This window comes from Rhinolophus sinicus, chromosome 4 (assembly GCF_057876585.1).
Source record: "Rhinolophus sinicus isolate RSI-liver-muscle chromosome 4, RSI-T2T, whole genome shotgun sequence".
NCBI classification, from domain to species: Eukaryota; Metazoa; Chordata; class Mammalia; order Chiroptera; family Rhinolophidae; genus Rhinolophus; species Rhinolophus sinicus.
Window position 1 is genome coordinate 40,854,536 of NC_142504.1, and position 25,817 is coordinate 40,880,352.

At 38.2% G+C, this 25,817-nt stretch overlaps 1 protein-coding gene and 1 pseudogene across 1 annotated transcript in view; one reads left to right on the plus strand and one right to left on the minus strand.

Annotated features, from left to right (window-relative positions):
• Positions 1-25,817, plus strand: part of SEMA3E (semaphorin 3E) — a 250,627-nt gene that overhangs the window by 22,461 nt on the left and 202,349 nt on the right. The window lies entirely within an intron of this gene.
• On the minus strand, positions 2,013-2,638 carry LOC109455383 (small ribosomal subunit protein eS8 pseudogene; annotated as a pseudogene).

Here is a 25,817-nt window from a genome sequence, read left to right on the forward strand (position 1 = left end):
CATCTGCTTTATTGACATTGACTGATATCTTACTGTCAGTTCCATCTACTCTTCATACATTAAGCAGAATGATCATTAAAAATGCAAATCTTTGGGCCGGCCCAGTAGCTCAGGTGGTTAGAGCTCTATGCTCCTAACTCCGAAGGATGCCGGTTCGATTATCACATGGACCAGTAGGCTCTCAACCACAAGGTTGCCAGTTCAACTCCTCGAGTCCTGCAAGGGATGGTGGGCAGCGCCCCCTGCAACTAAGATTGGACATGGCACCTTGAGCTAAGCTGTCGCTGAGCTTCTGGGTGGCTCAGTTGGTTGGAGCATGTCCTCTCAACCAGAAGGTTGCTGGTTTGACTCCTGCAAGGGATGGTGGGCTGCGCCCCCTGCAACTAGCAATGGCAACTGGACCTGGAGCTGAGCTGCGCCCTCCACAACTAAGACTGAAAGGACAACGACTTGACTTGGAAAAAAGTCCTGGAAGTACACACTGTTCCCCAATAAAGTCCTGTTCCCCTTCCCCAATAAAATCTTAAAAAAAAATAAAATGCAAATCTTACTCATTTAAGTTCCCAAAATAACTTTTTAATGGAAGAATGCACATGACATTTTAAAGGAAACACATACTTCTTGGCATGGTACATTATGGTTTTTGTGATCTGAAACTTGTTTACTTTTCCTGTCCTTGTTATGTATCTTTTTTGAGTTCTAGTCTCCAGAGCTACTAAATTCCACAATATTCTGGAGACTGTCAAGGTTTTTCTTGCCTCTAGGTCTTTGTACATTGCTTCTGCTTCCTAGACTATCTCTTATTTTTGTCTGTATTTGCCCTTCATATTCTGCTTACTGTTAATGCCTGTGCATTTTTAGGACTCAATTTAGATGTGATGTGCCTTTGCCAATCTTTCCTTAACCACGGCAGCACTCCATGCATATGAGGTGTGACAATTAAGTTTGCGAACTCATCCTAGAAAAAATGTTACATACCTTATTGCTGAATATCATTATGGTCACCTTTGAAGAACTCCCCTTGGGAAACTATGCACCAACAACGCCAGCCCCTAGTTCATCCTTCAAAGCAATTTTGGAACTCTTTTTCTGGAATGTCCATCAGAGCTGTCGTTGTGTTACCCTTGATGTCCTGAATGTCATCAAAAATGTTTTCCTTTCAATATTTCCTTTATCTTCAGGTAAAGAAGAAGTCTTTGGGGCCAGATCAGGAGAGTAGGGAGAGTGTTCCAATAAAGTTATTTGTTGCCTGTCTAAAAACTCCCTGACAGACAGTGCCACGTGAGCTGGTGCATTGTCCTGGTGCAAGAGCCATGAATTATTGGTGAAAAGTTCAGGTCATCTAACTTTTTCACGCAGCGTTTTCAGCACTTCCAAATAGTAAACTTGGTTTACTATTTGTCCAGTTGGTACAAATTCATAATGAATAATTCCTCTGATATCAAAAAAAAGACTAGCAACATTGTTGCAAAAAGTTTGCAAACTTAGTGTTCAGACCTCTTACTTTGTTACAATTATTGTACTGTATTGCAATTGTCTATCTATTAAGTTCACTAGGATAAACTTGTTGAGAGTGGCAGCAGTATTTTATTCATCACATAGCATAAGCACATATCACAATAATTAGCAAAAAGTAAAACCTCAATCAATATATGGATGAATGTGTTGTGCTATGATCAACTGGTCTTTTCTGGATACTCATTCTGTACAAGAAACATGCGGGACAAGCTCAACTTCAAAAGCATCTTATTTAGCCTAAGGACCCAGAAATAGCCTGTTTATAGATAACTAGAATTATTCCCAAATATGTTATCCTAAACTTAATCATTTAGGTCGATATAAATTTTTGTTTTTGTGAAAGAATACTTTTTAAGCACTACTCTACTTTGTATAAACTCCAGATCAGCATTTTGTTTGATAAGATCTAGTACATGAAACAACCTTTTATTTATTTATTTTTACAGAACACAAAACACCTTTATTACATGGACTAAGATAGGAGGGAGGAGGATTTATCTGCCTTTCCAGGCCTTGAGTTTCTTCAGCTAGAACTCCAGCTTCTTGCCCTCTTGCACACAGCCATCTGCTCGGCCACACTGGCCTGGTCTTGAAGCGATGCATGCAAGAAGCGTGCCCTGCTGGAACTGCTCCTCTGGAAGACTGCTGATTTGGGCGTTCTTTTCCTTTTCATCACATTTCTTCTGAATTTGCTTTGATCGTTTTTTGTTTAAAATCTCTTCCTTCTCAGGAGTCAGCTTGGCCCCCATCGTGCAGCCCAGGGGCCATGCTTAGTGGGACTCATACCACTGTCTGTCCTGTGTGCTGTCAGTGAGCACGAGGCAGTTCTTCACTAGGGTCTTGGTGCGGACCAGTCCCTTGTTGGATGCATTGTAGACAACATCAATAATCCTTGTGTTGCACGTACAACACTCAGAGCCCTCGGAGAAGTTCCCCATGTCCAGCCTCAATGCGGGTACTTCTTGTGTCCTCCATGCACACGGACTGTGTGTATGCGGCGGGGGCCAGTTTTAGTGTTGGCAGCAGGGCATCCCAGCTCCTATTTTCGCTTCTTGTGGTAGGGCTTTCTCTTGCCACTCGTCTTGCGGCACTTGTCCCAGTTGTCCCGAGAGATGCTCATGGCTCAGCGCCGATTGGAAAGAGCTGAAGCAACCTTTTAAAAAGCCCATTAAAGAGTGATTTAAAATTTCCTCCTTCATAAATCTCTTAGTTTACTAATGTATCCAAATTATAAATTCTAATAAAGGAAGTGGAAGCTCTTTATACTCTGACTCAGTTATGGAAAAATATTTGGTGGGGATTAGTTTCATCCCTTTATAGTCAACCTCCTTAGGGCATTTGTTACCACTCATATATGAAATAGAAGTTGGTCATTCTCAAAAGAGGATTATGTATAAATACCATTGCAAAAGAAGATTATATAGGAATATAAAACATGAACATATGTTAATGGTGAAAATGAATGCGCTGGCTACAAAAATATTTAAAATTATGACAAAATATAGTTTGTGCTTTGTATTTTTTTTATTTAGAATAATAATTCTTAACATATGTTTAGGAATTTTAACCAAATTAATTATTAAAATGAAGACAATAAAGGGCATGCATTGGAATCTTTGACGATTGCTTCTTGGCAGTGGTGGGATCTCCTGTGGGCCCAGAGGATGCAGTAAGATTTCAGTAAAGAGAGAACAAGGTGGATAGAAGGCACTGCAGGCTGATGCAAAAGGGCAAGCGTGAGGTGGACGCTGTAGTGGATTTTTAGGAGAAAGCCAAACTTTTGAGAAAGAGCAAGGAATACCCTTGAGTAAGTAGACTGCAGCCAGTTTGCCAGACACTTTCTATTCACTGGAAGATAATATAGGGTGATAAATTGTGATTTTTTGTACAAATAAAAAAAATCAAACATAATTCCTTTTTCTATTCTGTCAAAATGTCCCATGTCACAATTAGTTATCTCTAACTTCAGATGTATGGTACTTCTATTTCATCTAGAATGTACTTGTACGAAAAGTAGGAAATGCAAAAAAAGTGATTTTTTTTCTTATATAAAAAAGGTCATAACATGAATGACAATTGCCCTAGCTAGATCAAGTTTTATAATGATCCAGATATTTCTCTATTATGCATCATAATTACTGCCATAGTCCAAAATGTTTTTGCCGTATAAAAACTCCACTTACCAAAAGGTTAAGAAAATAGACTCACACATAATTAGCAGCATCTATTTACCCCGAACCAAACATAATTATTGAAATCACAAAAATCATAGATTTGGAAGGGACCCAAATAGATTACCTAATTCGTAGTCTAATCTCCTCAAGGACACACATTTAACCTACCACAAAATAGATACTACTGAAGAGTTTTTTTGTTTTTTTTTCTGTTTTTTTTTTTTTCCCAAAGATTTTATTGGGGAAAGGGAACAGGACTTTATTGGGCAACAGTGTGTACTTCCAAGACTTTCTTTTATTTTTTTCCAAGTCAAGTTGTTGTCCTTTCAATCTTAGTTGTGGAGGGTGCAGCTCAGCTCCAGGTCCAGTTGCCATTGCTAGTTGCAGGGGGCACAGCCCACCGTCCCTTGCAGAAGTCGAACTGGCAACCTTGTGGTTGAGAGCCCACTGGCCCATGTGGGAATCGAACTGGCAGCCCTCGGAGTTAGGAGCACGGAGTTCCAACTGCCTGAGCCACCGGACCTGCCCCTTTTTTTCTTTTCTTAATCAATTTATCCAATTAATCCATTTCACTAACTTTAGGCAGGATTACTTAAAACCTTTCCTGATGAAAAAATTCCATTTAGTCAATAAAGCTCTCTGGAGAGAGTGAGGTTCCACATCAGCTCTTAGTATTTAGGAAAGCTTAGTGTTTAAAAAGCTTAACGAAAACGAATTCTTTATTATTATATCTCAGGTGACTCGTCTATGTTTCTTCCATTCAAGACACCTCTTCCTAGTGTTTTGCAGTTCACTTACAACAGTAGAACTTTTTTTTTTTTTTCAATATAGTTGCTGTAAAATCTGCCTTCAGGTGGGAAGGTATGTATGCGTGTGTGCAAATTCTCTCCCTCCAGCGGTAAAAGCATGATGGAGGTATATAAAGTATGACTTATTAATGTTATTCTTTTTATGACCTTAGACATTCCATGTAGTTTTAACATATAAATCATCTTTCCTTAACTATAAAAATATCATTCTTCTGCCAGCTTCTAGGACCCCCCACATTCACCGATGGCTGCCCGCATTATGGTAGAGCCCATGTGAATCTATTTTTTTCCTCTGGGCCATCATCCAAGCTCTTGCATGTCCCCTAAGTTTTTCTTCTCATCAGTATTTTACTCAGTCTCCAGGTCCCTCAGTGCTACACTATCTGGTACATAGGGGATTGAATAACAACCTTATGTGATTTGAATGCTATTTATAATGCAAACTCTATAAACAGTATATTCCCATTTTAGCACTATTTGGAGGAATCAGATCACATATTAAGGAGAACAATGGTGGTAGTTTCAGGTTACTTGTAGAATGTAAGGTATATAGGTGCCAGAGGAGCCCTTTGAAAAGTCTGGCAATAGAGAAAGTGCTCAATTAATATGAGCTACTGTTTTCAGCTATGATGAAGATAGTAGTAGTGGTGGTGATATTATCTAAATATGTTATAAGGAGCTGTACCTTATTCATTTTTATCTTCTGCATGGAATATAGTGCTTTGTCCAATTCATAGATATATTCAATGCATATATTCGTATACACATTCAATAAGTATGTATTGATTCAATGAAACAAAATCCTCTATTTAAGAATAATAAGTAGGAAGTTACTTAAACATTGAAGTTATTGCGAAATATTTTTTGAACTCCTTATTGGTGTTTTAATTCATTGTTGAGCACATGATAGGACTGCACATGCCTTCCTCTCCTTGGAAGTTAGCATGAGTTTGTAACTAGCTTTGACCAATTAAATGAGGTCAGATTAACAACTGCCACTTCTGTGCAAAAACTGTGAGCTATGAACCTGAGAGTGTGATTTGTCACATTTTCTTTTCTTGGCTCAGCAGTCACAAATGCACTTGCCAAGATGGAGATTCTGTCATTGTGGGTCCCCGAGTTACTTGTTAAGCAGGGTATCACTTGAAGACCTGCCTTAGATACGTAAACAGATGTAGAAATAAATGTCTGTTGTTTTAAGCCACTGATATTTCTAGGGTTGTTTTAAATTTCTGCATAACCTGTCCTCTCTTGACTGACAAGTGGCAACACTTTTATTTGTGAAGAAAACATTTTTGCTACTAGACTTGACTAAGCAAGCTATTTTCTCCACATACAAGTAAATTATTTTCAGGTGTCACTCTGCATTACTGATTGTGCCATGCTAACTCTCTCTATACTAAATGGGTAATTCGTTCCTTACAAAGAAGAAACACAGCATCTCTTACATTTGAAGAGGAAAACAACTTGTGGCTGGTTGTCCGCAGTGCTGAATCAGAAATAAAATTTAGCTTGCTATTTATCTACTGAATTTTAGCACTTTGGAGGCATGTGAGAAGTAGACTTACCTATATTATTGTATCTCATACTCTTTATTCTCTCATCCTTACGCATTAGAAAGTAGAGAGTGAAGTGACAACTTATGACAGGTACAATTGTTAAATAATCACTTGGGACTGTCAGGGGCAAACAGAGCAACTCTTCTCTCTCCTTGTAACAGTAAGAGAGACTGAAGGATGGAGAAAATAATTTTTATTTCCATTTTTCTACCTAACATACTTGGAACTTCTTTTAGAGTTTCAATAATATTCCTGGAATTCTTGTTGCTCTGCTTTTGTATATGAATATCGTTGTGTACTTTAAATGCTTTAAAAAACACCACATCCTTAGAAGTTATTTTGTTGCATTTTTTTCAGTAAATGCTTATAAAGAAAGTTATATTTCTTATTCTCTAATGAGGATGACTAGGAAATTAAGATGAAATATGCAGTTTTAGTGAGAACTAAGAGAAGTATGTGAAAAAATAGTTTTGAAAGAACTACCTTTCTGTTTACATCATCCCCAAGAGCACTGTTTTGAATATATTCTTAAGTTTTACATAAGTTTTACTATCTTGGTATGAAGAATTATGATAAAACAATTGAAATGTGGATTATACAATACAAAATAATATTAAAAACAGAAAAATACGAATCTTAATTCAAAAGCTTTGTTAACCATGTTAATATGGATTATTTTTAGACTTGAATTGTTCTCATGTTATATCTGAGTAAGCCTGTTTCTCCATGTAGTGGTAAATAAAGAGCTCCTTGTTAGTTCAACTTTAGATGAAATGAGCAAAGAAAGAGTACTTTCTGAAAACAGTAGTCATTTCATATTGTTTTGTGGTTTACACTGCTCCATTAAAAACAGTGTGTTATTGTTAGGCCTATTTTAAGCAGTCATACAGCCTGATTCACAAAGGAGAATTGATAACTTCTTCCCATGTTTTATTTCTGAATATCTTAAATTTGCTTCTGTATGTTATTTTTTTTAATTGATGAAAGGATGGTGAGAAGGGTAGTATGAGTTAAGCGAATTCATTGGGAGAGATTAAAAAGCATACAGTAAAACAGGTTTCATTGCTTTCAGATTTTAGAATAGTTATGATGTTAGGATGCGTCTTACAATATGAATGAAAATTACTATTTTTAAGTATCTACTGTGCACCCAATGATTTAGATGCATCATCTCAAATCCTCCAAATAGCTTTGTAGTATTATTTATATTTCATACATAAGCTAAAAGAGCCTCAATTATTTAAATGCATTGCCCAAGTAAAACCATGTAGTTAGCAAATGACAAAACTGGACTCAAACCCAGTGTCTGTCTGTACTTTTTAATGCAACAGGCTGAATTATGGGTATGGGTTTTGAAAGATAATTTCCATTTTGTATAGCAGACTATCTTTCCCAATAGTATATAGATTAGTCTTCATTAATTTTTCTACATGAAATATTAGCTTTTATAATAATTATGTTTTAAGGATAGGGAGATCTTTTTGGGGAGTTACTATATGAACTCTGAAACATGGTTTCCAAATAACTTGTTCCTCAGGGTAAGGGAAAACCTAATGAAAATGTTGAGAAAAAGTACATATTGTATTTAAACTATACAATGTGCTTTGAGCCATATCATAGTTTTTTTTCCAGCAAACTAAACTGTTGTTGTTAAGTAGAATTTCTCTGTTGAAATACTACCATTATCCAATATAAATCTCAGTTTTTAAAATAGGAAACTAACATACATCATTTCAACATTTTTTTCTTTTTTGTATTATTAATGGAGAATTCTTTGAACTTCAGAGTTATGCTATATGATTAAATATACAGCAGTGGTTAAAATATTATTCAAAGTGTTTTGTTTTTTTTTGAAAGAGGTAAAATGTATGTGTAGGAATATATTATATATATCATAATGTTTAAATTATTTTTCTCAATACATAGGAGACTAATAGTTTCCTAGTAATTACAAACATAGTAATTAAAAAACATAGTAATTTGTCAGACTTTTCTCTATACTTTCTCAATACTTAGAAATTTGTCAGATGGCTTTACTTTTACTTCTTGGCAGGTATCTCTTGAATCCTTAAAATTAATGAAATTTTATGTTGGAAGTTGTACCATAGTGTATATTTCTTAAACTTAGTTCTCTCAAACAATGGGACTTGGGATTTTATCAAATTTGAATGCTTAAATGTGCTCATAACCATTTGGGTTACAAACCATTTAAAAACTGGATGAATACTATGGATTCTCCAGAAAAATTTAAAACTGTCTGTACACTTAAAATGTTGAATCCACATTTAAGCAATTCATGGATTCCCATAAGACTAGCCTATGTCCATGGGCTTCAAATTACAGTGTTTTTAGAACCACAGTAAAAGCTTGGTTATACCAATTGTGACATTATCTTTATTGAATGTATTATATACATAGTAGGAATGGGGGCATGTTTATGATAAAGTCCGAGAAAAGTAGAACAAAATTATATATATGCTATGATTACAATGATATATAATATGCATGTTCTGCACAAAAATTTTAAAGACTCATAGAACTGAAGTAGTATTGTAATCGTAGTAAAATTATGTGAAGGATTATTGTCTTCTTTTTAAAAATTCCTTTTAATGCTGTGGATGAGAAAGGGGCCACAGACTATACCTGACAAGTTCAGAGAAGGCCTGCATGGCAAGCCATACAAATGCGAAAGACCAAAAGTAACAACAAAGGATGATCTAAACATAAAAATTCCTAACTGAAAGAGAGTCATAGTGTGTAGTCATGTCCTAGGCCTGTAAATTCTTTGACAAAGGTCTATCTTTATTTTAAGTGAGCTTATCTATTATCTTTTTGTATCTAAGATAACATACCCTTGGAATGTTAGATTAATCCCCTTTTCCAGACTCCTCAGGGCACAACCTCACACCAGGGGAGAGAACCCCAGAATCCTTTATTGTTATCTTGTTCCCTGAATGCCATCTCTATGTGTTGTAAATTTTAATTATTAACTGTCCTGTATCCACCAATGTAAAAGATGTATGTGTTTCTCCATTTTACTTTTTATCCAATCCTGGAGATTTATTTGCTTGGTTTTCTCCTACCCCCTTAATCTACAACCGGTAGATTGTAGCACTTCTTACAGCTCCTTCTTTTATTCTAATGTATGAAATAAGCTGAGAAACTTCCATTCTCCAGAGTATTTTCTCAAACCCTAGAGATTTTACTTCCCAGCAGCTATCACCAGTTTGGCTTAAACTCAAAAAATTCTCTACAGGTTTGGATGTTCCTTATGTTGACAGTGCTATGTTGTTTTGTATTAAAAATAACATAGTAAGTAAACTACCAAGCAACCATCATTGAGAATACCTGAACTCTAGCTGAACTGAAGTCCTACATAAAAGGACATACAGAAGAAGCCACCTCAAGATGGGTGGAACAGGCAGAGATGTGGAATGGTCTGATCCAACACCTGCTGGTGACCATTAAAATCAGGAGGGATATCTCAGCTGAGGAGGTACCCACTGGAGGAGCAAGGGGTCCCAGCCGCACACCAGGCTCCCCAGCCCAGGGTTCCATTGCCTGGGGGAGAAGTCCCCATAAGTCTGGCTGTGAAAACCAGCAGAGATTGTGGCTGAGTAAATTGAGGGTGGCTGCAGTCCCAGGTGATACTCTTAAAGGGACCATGCAAGGACTTACTTGCTGACAGACTCACTTTGCTTTGAGTTCAAATGCTGGGGCAGCAGTTTGAAAGGTGCCAGGGACATATAGGGAAGAACTGAATTGTCTGGCTCAGGGTGAGGGCTCGAGAGGCAGCTTTCTCCTGAGGGAAAAGTTTGTGGAATCCACTGTTTCTTTGTTAAGCCCTCCTCGCTCCCTGGATGCAGAGGTAGGTGGCCACTATATCTGAGTCTCTGTTAACCTGGCTAACAACATTTGCCCTTCCCTTGTTATCTCTGAGACCCCACCCCACCTAACTTTTGGACAAAACCAAACCCCTTCCAGTGGCTTTTCCATGCAAATGTCCTGTCTTGGCTCATGCTGTGGACTTTGCTAAAATATCTCTAAGGTTCACAAAACCAAAACAAGCATCATCTGGTTTAGGCCTGTCCTATACCTCTGGCTCAGCAGCCTTAAGCCAGACACTAGCAACAGCTGGCCTCTGTTCAAGGCTTGGCTTTTTGAGTCACCTCCAAGCACAGTGTGGGCAGCAGCCACCTGAAGATTGCTTTGTGGCTCAGGCCAGAGCACTGTAGGCAGGGCACAGGCTGAGACTGAACTTGGCCTGCAGTGGCTCCCCTCCCAGGAGGCCTCAGGGCTAGCAATCCTAATGACTGGCTTCAAACTGAGCTGAATAATCACCTGGCCACCTTCTAGGATGACACACTAAAGGGAAGACTGGGCCGACACCAGAGACCTGCTAAAGTGAATCCTGCTCTGTAGGGTCAGCACCTGCATAATAGCTCCTCCAGGGTAGTCATGGCCAGTCTTCACACCTAATCACCTGAGGGTCAGTCCCTCCAACTGATGTGCAAACCAAGGCTCAACTACAGCAGGAGGGCACACACAACCCACACAAGGGACAGACCTGGAGGCCTGGCTCTGGTGACCAGGGATATTGCCCCACTGAGCCCCACAGGACACCTACTACATAAGGCCACTCTACTAAGACTAGGAGGCATAGCAGCCATACCTAATACATAGAAACAAACACAGGGAGGAAGCCAATTGGGGAAACAAAGAAACATGTCCAAAAATTAATTAATTAAACAAAGAAACAAACAAACCAGAACAAAGCTCCAGAAAAGGAACTCAACAAAATGGAGACAAGCAATCTACAAGACACAGAGCTACAAACATTGGTTATAAGAAGGTTCAGTGATCTCAGGGAGAACTTCAACAAAGAGATAGGAAACAAAAAATGGAGATAGAAAACAAAAAGAACCAGTCAGAAAAGAAGAATACAATAACTAATATAAAGAATACATTAAATCAACAGTAGATTAGATGAAGCAGAAGATGGAATCAGTAATTTACAATATAAGGTTGCAAAAATCAACCAATAGAACAGCAAAAAGTAAAAGCAAACAACAACAACAACAATGATAATAGTTTAAGGGGCCTCTGGGACAACATCAAGTGTACCAACATTTGCATAACTGTGGTACCAGGAGGAGAAGAGAGAGAACAAGGAATTGAAAACCTATTTGAAGAAACAATGATGGAAAACTTTCCTAACCCAGTGAAGGAAATAGATATACAAGCCCAGGAAACTCAGAGAGCCCCAAATAAGATGAACCCAAAGAGGGCCATACCAAGACACATCATAATTAAAATGCCAAAGGTTAAAGACAAAGAGTGCTTAAAAGAAGCAAGAGAAAACCAGTTAGTTATATACAAGTGAACTCTCAAAAGACTGTCAGATGACTTCTCAACAGAAACTTTGCAGGCCATAAGGGAGTGGCAGGAAACATTCCAAGGGATGAAAACTATGGATCTACAACCAAGATTGCTCTACCCAGCAAAGGTTATCATTTAGAATTGAAGGACAGATAAAGATCTTCCCAGACAAGAAAAAGCTAACGGAGTTCATCACCACCAAACCAGTATTGCAAGGAATCTTAGAGGGACTTCTTTAAGATGGAAAAAAAAAAAAAAAATCAAAAATATGAATAATAAATGGCAATAACTACATATCTATTAAGAGTTACTTTGAATGTGAGTGGATTAAATGCTCCAATCAAAATATAGGCTGGCTGAATGGATAAGAAAACAAGACTCTTATATAGGCTGCCTACCAATACAGAGATTCACCTCAGATTAAAAGGCACACACAGACTGAAAGTAAAAGGATGGAAAAAGACATTTCGTAAAAATGGAAACAAACAAACAAGAAAGAAGCTAGAGTAGCAATACTTATACCAGACAAAACAGACTTTAAAACAAAGGCTATACGAGACAAAATATAGACCTAGTGGCCCTACTTCTGGGTATTTGTCCAAAACAAAAATTCAAAGCCCTTGTTCAAGGGGACGAATGCATCCATATGTTCATTTTAGCATTGTTTACAGTGGCCAAGATGTGAAGGCAAACTGGGTGTCTGTCAATGAATGAATTGATATAGATGAGGTGGTACATATATACAATGGAATATTGCTTGGCCAGGGCAGGTAATGGGGTTCTTGCCATCTAGGGCAGCATGGATGGACCTGGAGGGCATGTGCTGAGTGGAGTATGTTAGACAGAGAAAGAAACATGCAATGTGATCTTGCTTACATGTGGTATCTGAAGAGCAAAATAAACAAAACAGAAACAAACTCATAGATACAGAGAACATTTTGATGGCTTCTAGAAGGGAGGGGTTGTGGGAGTGTATGAAAAAGGGGAAGGGATTAAAAAGTACAAATTGGTTGTTACACAGTAGTCATAAGGAGATAGGGTATAGCATAAGGAATGTAGTCAATAATATTGTAATAACTATGGTGTCAGATGGGTACTAGATTTATTGAGGTAATTGATGGGAGAGGTTAGGGGGCAGGGTGAAAAAGATGAATGGATTAAGAAGTACAAATTTGTGATTACAAAATGGTAATGGAAATGTAAAGTAAAGCATAAGGAAAATAGTCAATGATATGGTAATAACTATGAATACTGCCAGGTGGGCACTAGACTGGTGGATCACTTAAATTACGTAAATGTCAAACCATTATGCTGTACACTTGAAACTAATATAAAATAATATTGAATGTCAACTATAATTTAAAAAAAAATAGTCAAAGCAATATAAACTACAGCATAGGGAATACAGTCAATAATATTGAAATAACTATGTACAGTGTCAGATGGCTAATAGACTTTTGGGGTTATCACTCTGTGAGGTACTTAAATTTGTCATAACTATGTTGTTTTGTACACCTGAAACTTAAAAAATAAATAAATAAAATAAATTAACCATGTTAAAAAAAGATTATACCTGTGTATTTAAAAGAAAACATGTAAAAGAGAATGAATGACATGGGCAAAATGCAGTAGCACAGGGACATTACAAATTAAAGGTGTGGAGAATCATAAGAGAAAAAAAATGAAAATGATGTTTAACAGTGCTTAAGTTTAATGAAACTGGAACAACCAATTTTAATAATTTTAGTTTTTGAGATTAAAGTTGGTATATTGTATTGCTTTGATTCTACTGTTTTAGTTGGCTCCTGAATGAACCCCCAAAAGATATTATTAGTGCTGGCACATTTTGAATTATGTTATGAGATGAGATTTGAGTCTATTAAATTTGAGCATGCATCTAGAAAAAAAAAAAGTGCTTCTAAATGTCAGGTGATTTAGACCCCTGAAGGTGAGAGGAGGGCAAATATTTTTGGGAGGGGGAAGGGCCTTTGAGAGGGGCATGCTCATTTGAAATTTATTGCACATTTACTATGTGGAAAGCATTTTTAAATATAGCATGAAGAAAGGTGTTAAGAAGGCAGTAGTTCATATGGTGATCGTGAATGGGGATTTGAGGCCACATCAAAACTACAGAGAATATGGATTGTTTTTCTCAAATATTTCTGTTTATTACATTGGTATTATCAACTTTATTTTGTCTTCCCATGATTTGTCAGAAGTGGAAACAAAAACTACATTGCTCCTATCCTGAAACAGAATTAGAGAGGCAAAAATTTTATCTCTCCCATTCCCAGTATAATCCAGAGCATACAGAATCCTCTCTGCTATTCTTCAGTGTTAGTGAAAGTATTCTTTCACCTCCTCCCTTTCCTTTTCCTTCTCCTCTTCCTTATAGTAATGCCTGTAGTAATAGATGTATACAAATACTCATAGTTACCATTTATTGAACTTGTACTACATGTCAAACATTTTTCTAGCAACATTAATTACATTACATTTTATCCTTACACCTTTGATTCAAAGTACATTTTTATGTCAGTTTTCTTTTCAAGGAAAAGAAAATAACTTGTATTAGCTTAAACAAACATCACATTTATTATAAGAGAAGGGACAGTTCATGAACCAGAGCACAATAAAATAACAAGGTCTGAAGGAAGGAGAAGAATCAGGATTTGACAACATAGGAGGAGCTCAGAAAGGACGCTCTTGCAGTCATTGTGTGTGTGTGTGTGTGTGTGTGTGTGTGTGTGTGTGTGTGTGTGTGTGTGTTTTCCTGTATATCTGTAGTTTGCTTTTCTCTATACTAGGAAAAGGTGGTCCCTCTACAGTTTCAAGAACTAGCCAACATTAATGGCTGCCTCTTAAGCCCGAGTCAAAATGTTCAGGAAAGAAACTTTGATTATTAGAGCTTGGCTCAGGTATCCAGGACTGACCCAAAGAACTTTATCTGGAGAGCCAGGTTCACATAGAATACACATGGGGGAACAGTGCTCAGAGAAAGGGGTCTTGGGTTCATTCTCCAGTGTAAGGATGGAGTAAAGAGGATAAGTAATTTGCCTAAGTTCACCCAAGGCCACTTACATTCCTTGACCTGAGGCCCCTCCTTTGCACCATAAATAAATGACAAAATGAGATTTCAGAATACAGATTTTGTCTGATTTTAAAGCCCAAATAGTTTCATTGAATTGATTTGACTCTGTGTTAGTTTCCTGTTGCTACTGTAAAAAATTAGTTTAAATGTAGTGTCTTGAAACAACAGAAATTTATTATCATACAGTTCTGGATGTCAGAAGCTTTAAATGAGTTGGGAAGGCTATGTTCCTTCTAGAGGTCCTATGAGGAATCTGTGCTCTTGCCTTTCCTAACTTCTAAAGGCCACTTACATTCCTTGACCTGTGGCCCCTCCCTTGCACCATTCCAACCTCTGCTTTTATCATCACATCTCATTCTCTTACTCTTATCCTCCTACTGCCCTCTTGTGTGTGCATTGGATCCACATAGATAATCCATGATTATCTTCCCATATCAAAATCCTTAACTTCTTCACATTCCTAAAGTCCCTTTTGCACTGTAGGGCAAGCTATTCAAAAATTCCAGGGAATAGGGTGTGTATAGTTTTGGAGAGGCCATTGTTCAGCCTACCACAGCTCTCTAGAGTCTAGTTCATTCCTACCTAACATTGCCACTGGAATTTATCTTTTAATCTTTTTTTCTATAACTTCACTTTCTACCTGTTTCTAGTTATCCTTATTTCTCTATCATTATGACCCTGTTTGAAAACAAAAAAAGAAACAAAAATTATTTTTCTGTGTTTCACCTTTATATTTCTTGATGTTCTGCAGTGCTGCCAATAGTGAGTATTTTTGGTCCAGGTAATTCCTAGATCCTTAACTTCTACTGTAGTCTGTGTATTTTTTGAAATGGACTTTGAAGCAAACTTTAATTTTGACAGACAGTGATGGGAGCAAAGGGAAGATATTTCATTTTGAAAGATTTTTATGAACAAAGGCCCAGAGCAAGATACACATGGTATAGCCACAGAAAATAGGTCTTTAGGGAACATTTGATGGGAGGATGACAGGGGAAAGTGAATTGGGAGTCATATTTCAGAAGCTTTCAAATCAATCAGTAGTGGACTTATGTAATATGATTGATGGAAAAATTATTATCTCAAAATTAGGTTTTCTACAAATCTGTTACTTTTAAACTGTGTTTATATTGTGGAAAATGCCCATTTTTTAAAAAAAGCTTGCCATTTTTTATGTATATGAGTACATGGGTTCTACCTTTAAAATACAAAAAGGTCCTTCACACACAATTGTACTCTCTATTATTATTTATAAACGCGCGCGCGCGCACGCACACACACACACACACACACACACACACACACACACACAGCCAAAACCCGATTGGAGCACTATAGACATACACCTTAGAACAAGGGTTTGTTCATTCTGCTTTTCTGATCTGTAGTTCTAATGTTTATAATAGTATTGAATGGTTTTCTGAATGTAGAAGTTTATATGTAAACTATGAAGTATTAAGTTTCCAATAAGTCATATATATATATATATATATATATATATATATGCCAAAAAACTGTATGTGCATTTTAAGAAAGGAAAGGAAACTGCATTAAAATTGTAATACTCGATATATACCGATAACAAAGATGAATACAAGTCGTATGTATACATTTTTATAAATATATTTATATTTTATATATATATTATATGTATATAATATATATATACTCATTTCTGCTGTATCATCTTGGATAGAAATATTCATATTAATGCTAAGAAAAATCAACTAAATTTTACAGTCTTTAAGGACCAGCCATGAAAGTATTTAATACCTATGAATCAACCTTGGAGCAAAAGTGGGTTATTGAATTTAGGCTTACAATATAAATGAACTATTTTGGTACCCAGTAGATTAAAGCGAATAAATTGCTTCTCTCCTGTGTCTCATATTCACATAGGAAGTTTTGTGCTGTTGCTTAACCACAAAATATTTTATCCTCTAGAAGTAAAAATGAGTAATCCCATAGCTTTTTAATGAAAGGCACATTGTATTATGTGTAACTTAATGTTTCCTCTAGATTTAGTATTTTAGAATGGGCTAGAAGCGGAAAATATTAGACACTACTGACTTACAATGACATAATTCTGTATTTAATTAAAATGTGTTTACAGCCTTAAGGCTTTAAAAACCATAGAACTTTATGTAATTTCATTTTTTTTTTAATTTTAAAAACTGGAGTTCTTAGAATTTTTATATTTGAAATTAATTTTCTAAAGTATGATAAATGATAAATCCTAGCATTTAAGCAAATTTAACTCAGAACTGTTTTGCCTACTAAAATTTTCCTAGTGACTATGTTTACAAAAAGTTTCCATATGTTTAATGTTTATTCATTTACTTAGCTGATGTTTATTAAGTGCCACATATTTAGAGATATAGTCATAGAGATATGAAGTCTTAGATATAAAAATGCATAACATATAGACTTTGTTCTAAGAATAAAATTTATAATTGATATACAGTTAAATATATAGATTATAACTGGGTAAGTGCTGAGAAAGACATGCAGAGATGCCACAAAAGCACTGAGGGATGTCACAACAGGTTTTCTGGAGGTAATTATGTTGTAGTTAAGCCTTAAGAGCCTTGGTCATTCCAGGCATTTGGTCCCTTTAAGAGAAGATTGGAATTCTCCCAGCTTAAGCTCTGCAAGTGCTCAGAGCAGCAAGCTGCAAGCATTATTAATGCAGCATATTTCCAAAGGGAGGGTTCCAGCCTGTATAATAGCATCAACTCACCATTGATTTTTATATATAAACATTGACTCAGTTATCTATATGGGCAAGCAAACAATGGATGAATCAAACCCAAGATAACTTTATAAAAGGCACTAGTATTCAGTGCTTTATGTTATTTATTATTGCACTGCTTTCCCTCACTATCTCATTTACTGAAGTTCACCAGTAGAATAAAATGGCATCATTTATCATCCTGGGATCCTTATAATCTTTTAAAAGATCTTTAAAACAATTATGTTTTGATATTATCAAAACTTGAAGTATACAGAAAGATACTGGAGAAGCACCAGATCCAGGATCTCACTGCATTTAAGTTTTGGCACAGTCCTTGTGCCATCTGGACGATCTACCCTGACACCTGCCACTGCAGGTGGATTTCACTCACCTGTGCTCCAATCTTCAGTGGAGCCAACTAGTATAAATCTCCATATTCATGAGAGAATATAGTGTATATGAGAGCATTTTGTAAACCACAGTTGATATATTAATATGAGGCTTTTTAACAATGCAAAGTTAGTTGCAATGCCTTCCAAATAGTCCTCTAATTCTCATTTTCCAGAAATAGCCATCAGATGCACCTGATCATTCTTTTAATTATTTTTAATTCTTTGTCTCTCATATACATTATTATGTACCTATTCATATGTATTATCTTCCATTAGGATTAATTAATTTATTTCTTTATATAAAAGTATGGAATATTAGTTCTGTAGGTATCGCGGGGGATAGTAGTGGGGCATTAGAATTGGGTTTGATGTTAGATTACAACAACTTGACCCCATACTATCTATAGAGTAATGTTTTCAGGAATTCATATTATTTTATCACAATAATAACCAAGAATTGTATAGTTGTGCTATATTGTCTTATATCTATTTAACCAATGTTTGGAAAAAATTGAATATAGTCTAGTAATGTGTAGCATCAATTATTGGGTGGAAATGAGCAAGAAAATTAGAAAGCTTGCTAAACTATAACAGTGTTTATGGACATGTTCTTAAGATACTTGCTAATAGGTAGGATAGCTCATGGAAGCCACAACTAATGAATGAAAGCTGGTGAAATAAGAACTTCTTTTCAGCGAAACATAGTCAAGATAGTAAAGTGGATGGACATAAAAACTTAGTGTGAAGACAGTGCACTGATCTGCTGCATTGTTACCAGAGTTCATAGAGAGGGAAGATTGTAGAGTGAGTATCACTAAAGGCTCTTCTTGGCAATTACACACTTATGTAAGCAAAAACAACTATCATAGCAAAGTATCGTGTTTTGTTTTGTTTTTTTCCTTCCTTCCTTTCTTCCTTCCTTCCTCCCTCCCTCCATCCTTCCCTCCCTCCCTCCTTCCCTCCCTTCCTTCTTTCCTTTCTTCCTTTCTTTCTTTTACATAAGGCCTGAATTCTGCAATACCAGAGAACTCCATGACCAAGGTCATGATTTTAAGTGTGTGTTCTGTTTTTTCTTGTCTAGTCTCATATATTGTGGCCATAAAACTTTGTGAATCACAGTGTTAGTGTCAGAAGAGATACTGTACTCCTTGCCAGGAGTATAAAATATGTAGGTGCTATACATATGTTGCACAACATATGATTGTGCTGATGGTTCTATAATCTGAGTATTACTGTTCTTTCTCAAAGTGTCAGGCAATCACCTGTCCAATTGGTCTATTCGTCACTCTATAGATTTATTGAGAACAGTGTGGTCATGATGTTGAGGGTTAAATGGGCAAGGTGTTACTGGGGGAACTCAAAGGACAATTATCAGAACTGTCAGATGAAAGAACAAACTTTCTAAAGCCCTGCCTTAGGAAGTTGTTATTTTCAATTAGTTTATTTGTCCTCACTGAGATTGTTTCTCTCTAGGAAAATTTTAGGGAGCAGCTAAAAGTTCATACAAATATAGCAAAGTCCAAGATGCCATCATGAGATCAGGGTGCACAGGGTGGGCATAGGAAAGAGCCTGGGACGTCAATAAGACGTCCATTGTCAGGTAAGTTGAATCAGAATGAAAAATTGGGCATCTAGAGGCTGGTGAGTAGCATCTGCTGCCCAGGGATTAGAAAAGCAGGGGAAGGAAGCAGGCTGGAAAGTGAAAATTAACAGACTGTTCTCATGGATTTTTAACATCTGTATATACAGACAGGTAAAGAAGTAAACTGTTCTGTATTTAGTTATATATTTATTACGTAGTTAAACTACAACGGTATGTATGATTTTACTAATGAACATACACATATCTCCTGGCTTTATCCACTGAGAGAACCTAGGAAGAGTGATACTCAAACAGCAGTAAGCACATAGGATTCTCCCTGAAAAGGAACCAGGGATTCTTGGAGAAGTGGTTGGAGTGGAACAGAGAAAATGCAAGATGAACCTGGAGCATGAATGTACTATAAAGAACAGTAGAGGAGAGAGAAGGGAGGAGAGAGGAGAGAGGAGAGAGGAGAGAGGAGAGAGGAGAGAGGAGAGAGGAGAGAGGAGAGAGGAGAGAGGAGAGAGGAGAGAGGAGAGAGGAGAGAGGAGAGAGGAGAGAGGAGAGAGGAGAGAGGAGAGAGGAGAGAGGAGAGAGGAGAGAGGAGAGAGAAGGAAAGAACAAGAACAACAATAAGAAGGACTAAGGTTGGGGGTGGGGAGGGAGGGGGAAGGAAAGGGAAGAAAGGGAGGGTGGAGTTTCTAGAGGACAAAGGAGCCAACATGAAAGTGCTCACTGTGGCCAACACTGGAACAATTTGAGCAACAAATAAATTATGACAGTACTGGATTATAACCAGAAGAATGATATAAATATCAATGAGTTCATATAAATGACCAAGTAAATAAATAAATGGGAGAAGGGATAACTCTTTCTTATAGAAGAATTCCAATTAAAATTTAGAACAAATGAGGAAAATATAAAATAACCATGAGAACACCATAATAATAATTGCTGCCAGCAATACCCAGTAAGGATGCTAAAATTAGAGGAAAGAAGTTTAAGGAGAAACAGAATATTTGCAGTCACAAAATATCTTTTCCCAAAATACATCAATTACAAAGAAAAATCATAATAACTGTACAGCAGAGAAACCTCAGCAGGTGCGCCCTTAACCAAGTAAGTGATCAGGGTAAATAAACATCACCAGGCTTATCAAATCATGAACTTTCTATTATGATGCACTGAGATGTGATACATCTCTGTGGTATCCTTCCTAATAATGCATAACCTCAATCTAATTTTGGGAAAACATCAGACACACCCAAATTGAGCAACATTGTACAAAAGAACTGATTGGTACTCATTTAAAAGTGTCATGAAAGACAAGGAATGAATGAACAAATAACACCAAATAAAAAGAGACTAAACAGACAGGACGACTAAAAGCAATCGAGGATCCTGAGTTGGATCCTGAGATAGAAAAACAGTCATGGAAAAGTTGGTGAAATCTGAATAAGGTCTGTAGTTTCGTTCATAGCACTGTACCAATGTTAATGTCTTAGTTTTGATAATGTACTACAGTCATATGTAACATTAAGGAAAACCATGTGAAAGGTGTATGGGAACTGTGTGCTGTGTTTATAACTCCCATAAATCATCTCAAAATAAAGTAAAAAGAAATGCAAGACTCTTGGGAAAAAAACAGAAATCATTTACAGATCATGGAATTGTGAAAAACTGCTGTTTAAGCACACTATGATTGCGATGATTCAGTTGCAAGTAATAGAGAAGCCAACTTAACTGTCTTAAAAATTGTTGATTTTCCTGAAAAGAATCTTAACAGTAAGGGAGTGCTCAATCAAGATGTTGTTCAACCAAGAGTCTGGCTTCTCTTAACTTAGATTCTCTTTAGGTTACTTTTCCTTCAAGAGCCCCTTTACTCTCACGCTGGTAATGTGAAAGCTACAGGAGTTCTAGGCTGACCACTAGTCTCCAGATTGAGGGGCCCACTAATTGCAGTGGCTGTGTTGAAAAAACCAAGGGACTGTTTTTCCTAGAAGTTCCCAGCAAACATCACCCTTCAAAGATCTAACTGGAATAAATTGGGTTGGATACTCATTACTAAGTCAATTGCAGGTACAAAGAACATAATTTAGACGATTTGTCATAGGCCTGGTTTCTAAAAAACAATCACTGGCCAGGATGTTTCAACTATTCTTTCCACCCTGGAGCTGAGGATGGGGTGCTGAGTTGTGTGGAACTGGATTAAGGATATGAACTGAAATCAAGTTCTTAGGAAGAGGAAATGATTATTAGGAAGGAATGAAATAGTCCTATGATATAACATATTTTTCAAAATAAAAATGTACACATGATCTGGTACTAATAAATATTCTAATATGGAAACAAACAAAAGGGTGTAAAATTTACACCCTTCTAAAAAACTGGGGAAGGTTTGAACTCCTCTTTACAGCAGCGCTATAATTATTTTAGCCTGGTGAGACCCAGTAGGTTAACTTATTAGTCCTTTAAATTCCATTACTTATCTGTTTCCACTTGTTTCAGTCAGCATCCTTGAAAACAATTCTTTTGTTTACATACATTTTGTACATTCCTCACCCTAATTTGATCACCTGCACCTGGAAAACTGGTAATTTCATTTGAAGATTCAGGTGCCTTCATTAAGGACAAAGCATTACACAAGCATCCTGCTGGCTGAACAAATTTAAATTGTTCTCATATAAGTTGCTCACCTTCTTCCACATAAAATGTTATATAAAAAGCAAAACAAAGGAGTGTCTTTTGACAGAGAGGGTAAAAATATTCCATGCTCTCCAGAGAGAAACAATTTTAATTGCAATTAACTGGCAAAGCTCTGTATTGGCACCATTCACTATGTGGAAAAACCTCAGTCGTTAATACTAGTGAATACTGATTCACATAATAATAGTATTAATGAATACTAATACCTCTGACACAAGTGAAGGTATTGTAAAGAAAGGACATGACTGGTTTGTGCACCTCCAAACACTAACATAATTTTTAACAAAGTGAAATAAAGTCTTTTTCACTTTTTAGCATTCAAATACAGTTTTAAATATTATTACCTGCAAGTACAATAATTATAGTTTTGAGACTGCCATTGTGGGGACAGAGCCAGGAATGCAGTTTCCAGGCTCTCGGCCTCACATAGAAAGGTGCTGGCTCAGGTAGTAAATGGCCATCAACTGTGATTGGATGGCCATCAGCTGTGGCTAGTTGGTCGTCAGCTGTAACCAGTGAGCCATTGGCCATTAATATAAAAATGTGGCTACACTAGCAGCAAATGGGGGCTAGCAAGAAGATGGTGGCTGAGCTGGCAAGCAAGGATTACAGTTAGGATGGCGGGTTGTGGACAGTGTGGATCCAGCCTCCTGTGAGACTAGAGTGCCACCAGCGAGAATATAGTAGTATGACTCCCCTATCTATGGCTCCATGGGTGTTCCTTTTTGTCCTCCCCATATCCTGCATTCTTATGTGGGGAGCGGGACCAGACACTCCGCATGCCGCGCTGCATGACAGCCATCCATGGCAACAAACTTCTATTTATGCACTACATCTTTTGTTATATATTTCTATAGTGTATTTAAAAATATTTTGAAAAACATGTTTAAATTGCTCTTTCACTGAGTATCAATTGGATCCACATCTGTAGATCTAAATTCTTTATGTCTAGACCCAGGTATCTTACTGCTTGATGGCTTACTCAATGTGGATAAACCTTGACTGTTCAAACTCAGCTTGATCAAGACTGAATTTATCATAATACAACCCAAATCAGTTCTTCCTATGTCTCCACTTTCTATTGAGAGCACCACCAGCCCCATCGTCCTCTCTAATTCCTCCTAGCTGTTTTTCAGCCTCTACATGCATCGCCTAAGTGCTCTTTCTTTTATATCTAAGTATTCTTTTAAACTCTACTTTCCTTTTCATTCTCACAATGACCATCTTGTTACAACAGACTACATGTTTTCTACCTGGTCCAAAAATGCTCTCTCCATTCCAGCAACTCTCTTGCCCCAACACACATGTACACACACAGCTTTCAGAGATAATTACTACTACATAGATTTGATTGTCTGATCTTGACACTCCCTGTTTCAAAATATTTGATGGCTAGTGTGGGGACAGAGCCAGGAGTACAGTTTCCAGGCTCTCGGACTCATGTGGAAAGGTGCTGGATCAGGTAGTAAATGGCCATCAACTGTGATTGGATGGCCATCAGCTGTGGCTAGTTGGCCATCAGCTATAACCAGTGAGCCATTCACCACTAATATAACTGCTGTGGCTATGCTAGCAGCAAATGGGGGCTGGCAAGAAGATGGTGGCTGAGCTGGCAAGAGCGGATTGCAGTTAGATTGCAGATTGCAGCTAGCAAGTAAGGTTGGTTGTCAGAGAGAAGTGGACAGCAGGTTGCCTATAGTGTGGCTTCAGCTGCCAGCGACACTATAGTGGTATGACTCAGTGGGGACAGAGCCCCAGAAAGCAGTTTCCAGGCTCTCAGCCTCACATAGAAAGGTGCTGGCTCAGGTAGTAAATGGCCATCAACTGTGATTGCATGGCCATCAGCTGTTGCTAGTTGGCCGCCAGCTGTAACCAGTGAGCTATTGGCCACTAATATAACTGCTGTGACTACGCTAGCAGAAAAAAATGGGGGCTAGCAAGAAGATGGCGTCTGAGCTAACAAGAGTGGATTGCAGTTAGGATGGCGGGTTGCGGACAGTGTGGATCCAGCCTCCAATGAGACTATAGTGCCGCCAGCAAGAATATACTAGTATGACTCCCCTATCTATGGCTCCGTGGGTGTTCCTTTTTGACCTCACCATATCCTGCGTTCTTATGTGGGGAGCGGGAGCAGAGACCCCGCCAGACGCCATGCACTACACATGGCATAGTCGGCAGGATCCCCTGCATGACAAATGGCACAGCGAACAGGGTCTCCCGTGTGACAAATGGCGTAGTCGGCAGGATATGGTGCCGGCCAACGCTCTCCAAAGGACGGTGGAGCAGTTTGTGTGTATGAACACTCAGTCTCTGGAAGTTCAGGAGGAGCAGCTGCAGGAGAGCTGGACCCCCATGGAGGGGTGGGAGGACGTGGACGGTTCTCCCACCAGCACAGGAAAACCCATGCAGCTGCTGGAGAGATGGAGCCCTGTGGAGAGGTGGAAAGACGTGGATGGTTCCCCAACCAGCAGAGGCCGGAGAAAGCAAAGGTTATTGCGGTCCTGTAGTCTGGGAAGTGCTTGCTGAGGCAGCGCGGATGCAGGACTTGTAGTCCCAGGAGGAAATGCTTGCTCAGTCCTCCGTGGGAGATGAGGGTGAGGTCAAGGTTGTCCCTCACCCCCAGGACAGCCCTGGCGAATGACTATGGGGACTAGCAAGAAGATGGTGGCTGAGCTAGCAAGTGGCACAATGAGGGTTGAGAATTGTGTGGCTCCTGTTTCCTGTGTCTCCAACCCAGCCGCCAGCGAGAATATAGTGGTATGACTCCCCTACCTATAGCTCCGTGGGTGTTCCTTTTTGGCCTCACCATATCCTGCGTTCTTATGTGGGGAGCGGGAGCAGAGACCCCGCGTAATTCCCTGCAGGCCGCTCTGCATGACAAATGACGCAGCGAGCAGGGTCTCCCGCACTACAGACTCCCCTATCTATGGCTCCATTGGTGTTCCTTTTTGGCCTCACCATGTCCTGTGTTCTTATGTGGGGAGCAGGACCAGAGACCAGACATGATACCATGCATGACAGCTAGCTAGAAACTAAAATTTAATAAACAAGGCTGTCCATAATTTGGCCACTAACTAACAGTTTACTCAACAATTTTTAGATCTCAGCTTGATTGACTTTACTCATGTCTTCATTTCAAAAACATCTGTTTCTATTATTCTCCAAGACACCTTTCTCTACTATTTCTTTTCCCTCCCTGCGGGGACAGAGTCCCAGAGAGCAGTTTCCAGGCTCTTGGCCTCACATGGAAAGGTGCTGGCTCAGGTAGTAGATGGTCATCAGCTGTGGCTAATTGACCATCAGCTGTAACCAGTTAGCCAATTAGCCACTAATACAACTGCTGCGGCTGTGCTGATTGGTCAGTCGGTTGGTGGGCAGGCAGAAAATCGGATGGCGGGTTGCAGGTTGTATGGCTCCAGCCTCCAGTGAGACTATAGTGGCATGGCTCCCCTACCTATGGCTCCGTGAGTGTTCCTTTTTGGCCTAACCATATCCTGCGTTCTTATGCGGGGAGCGGGACCAGAGACCCCGCAGGCCACCTCGCATGACACTCCCTGTCTTAGTTCAGGCTGCTATATCACAGTACCATAAACTGGGTGGTTTATAAACACAAGTATTTATTTTTTGCAATTCTGGAGGCTGGAAGTCCAAGATCATGGTGCTAGCATGGTGGGGTTCTGGTGAGAGCCCACTTTGGTATTGAATACAGCCAAATACTTGCTGTATGCTCACATGTTTTAAAGAGAGCAAGAGAGTAGTCTGGGGTCCCTATTATAAGGGCACTAATCCTATTCATGAGGGCTCCATCTTCATGAACTAATTACCTCCCTAAAACCTCACTTCCTAATACCATCACATTTAGGGTTAGGATTTCAA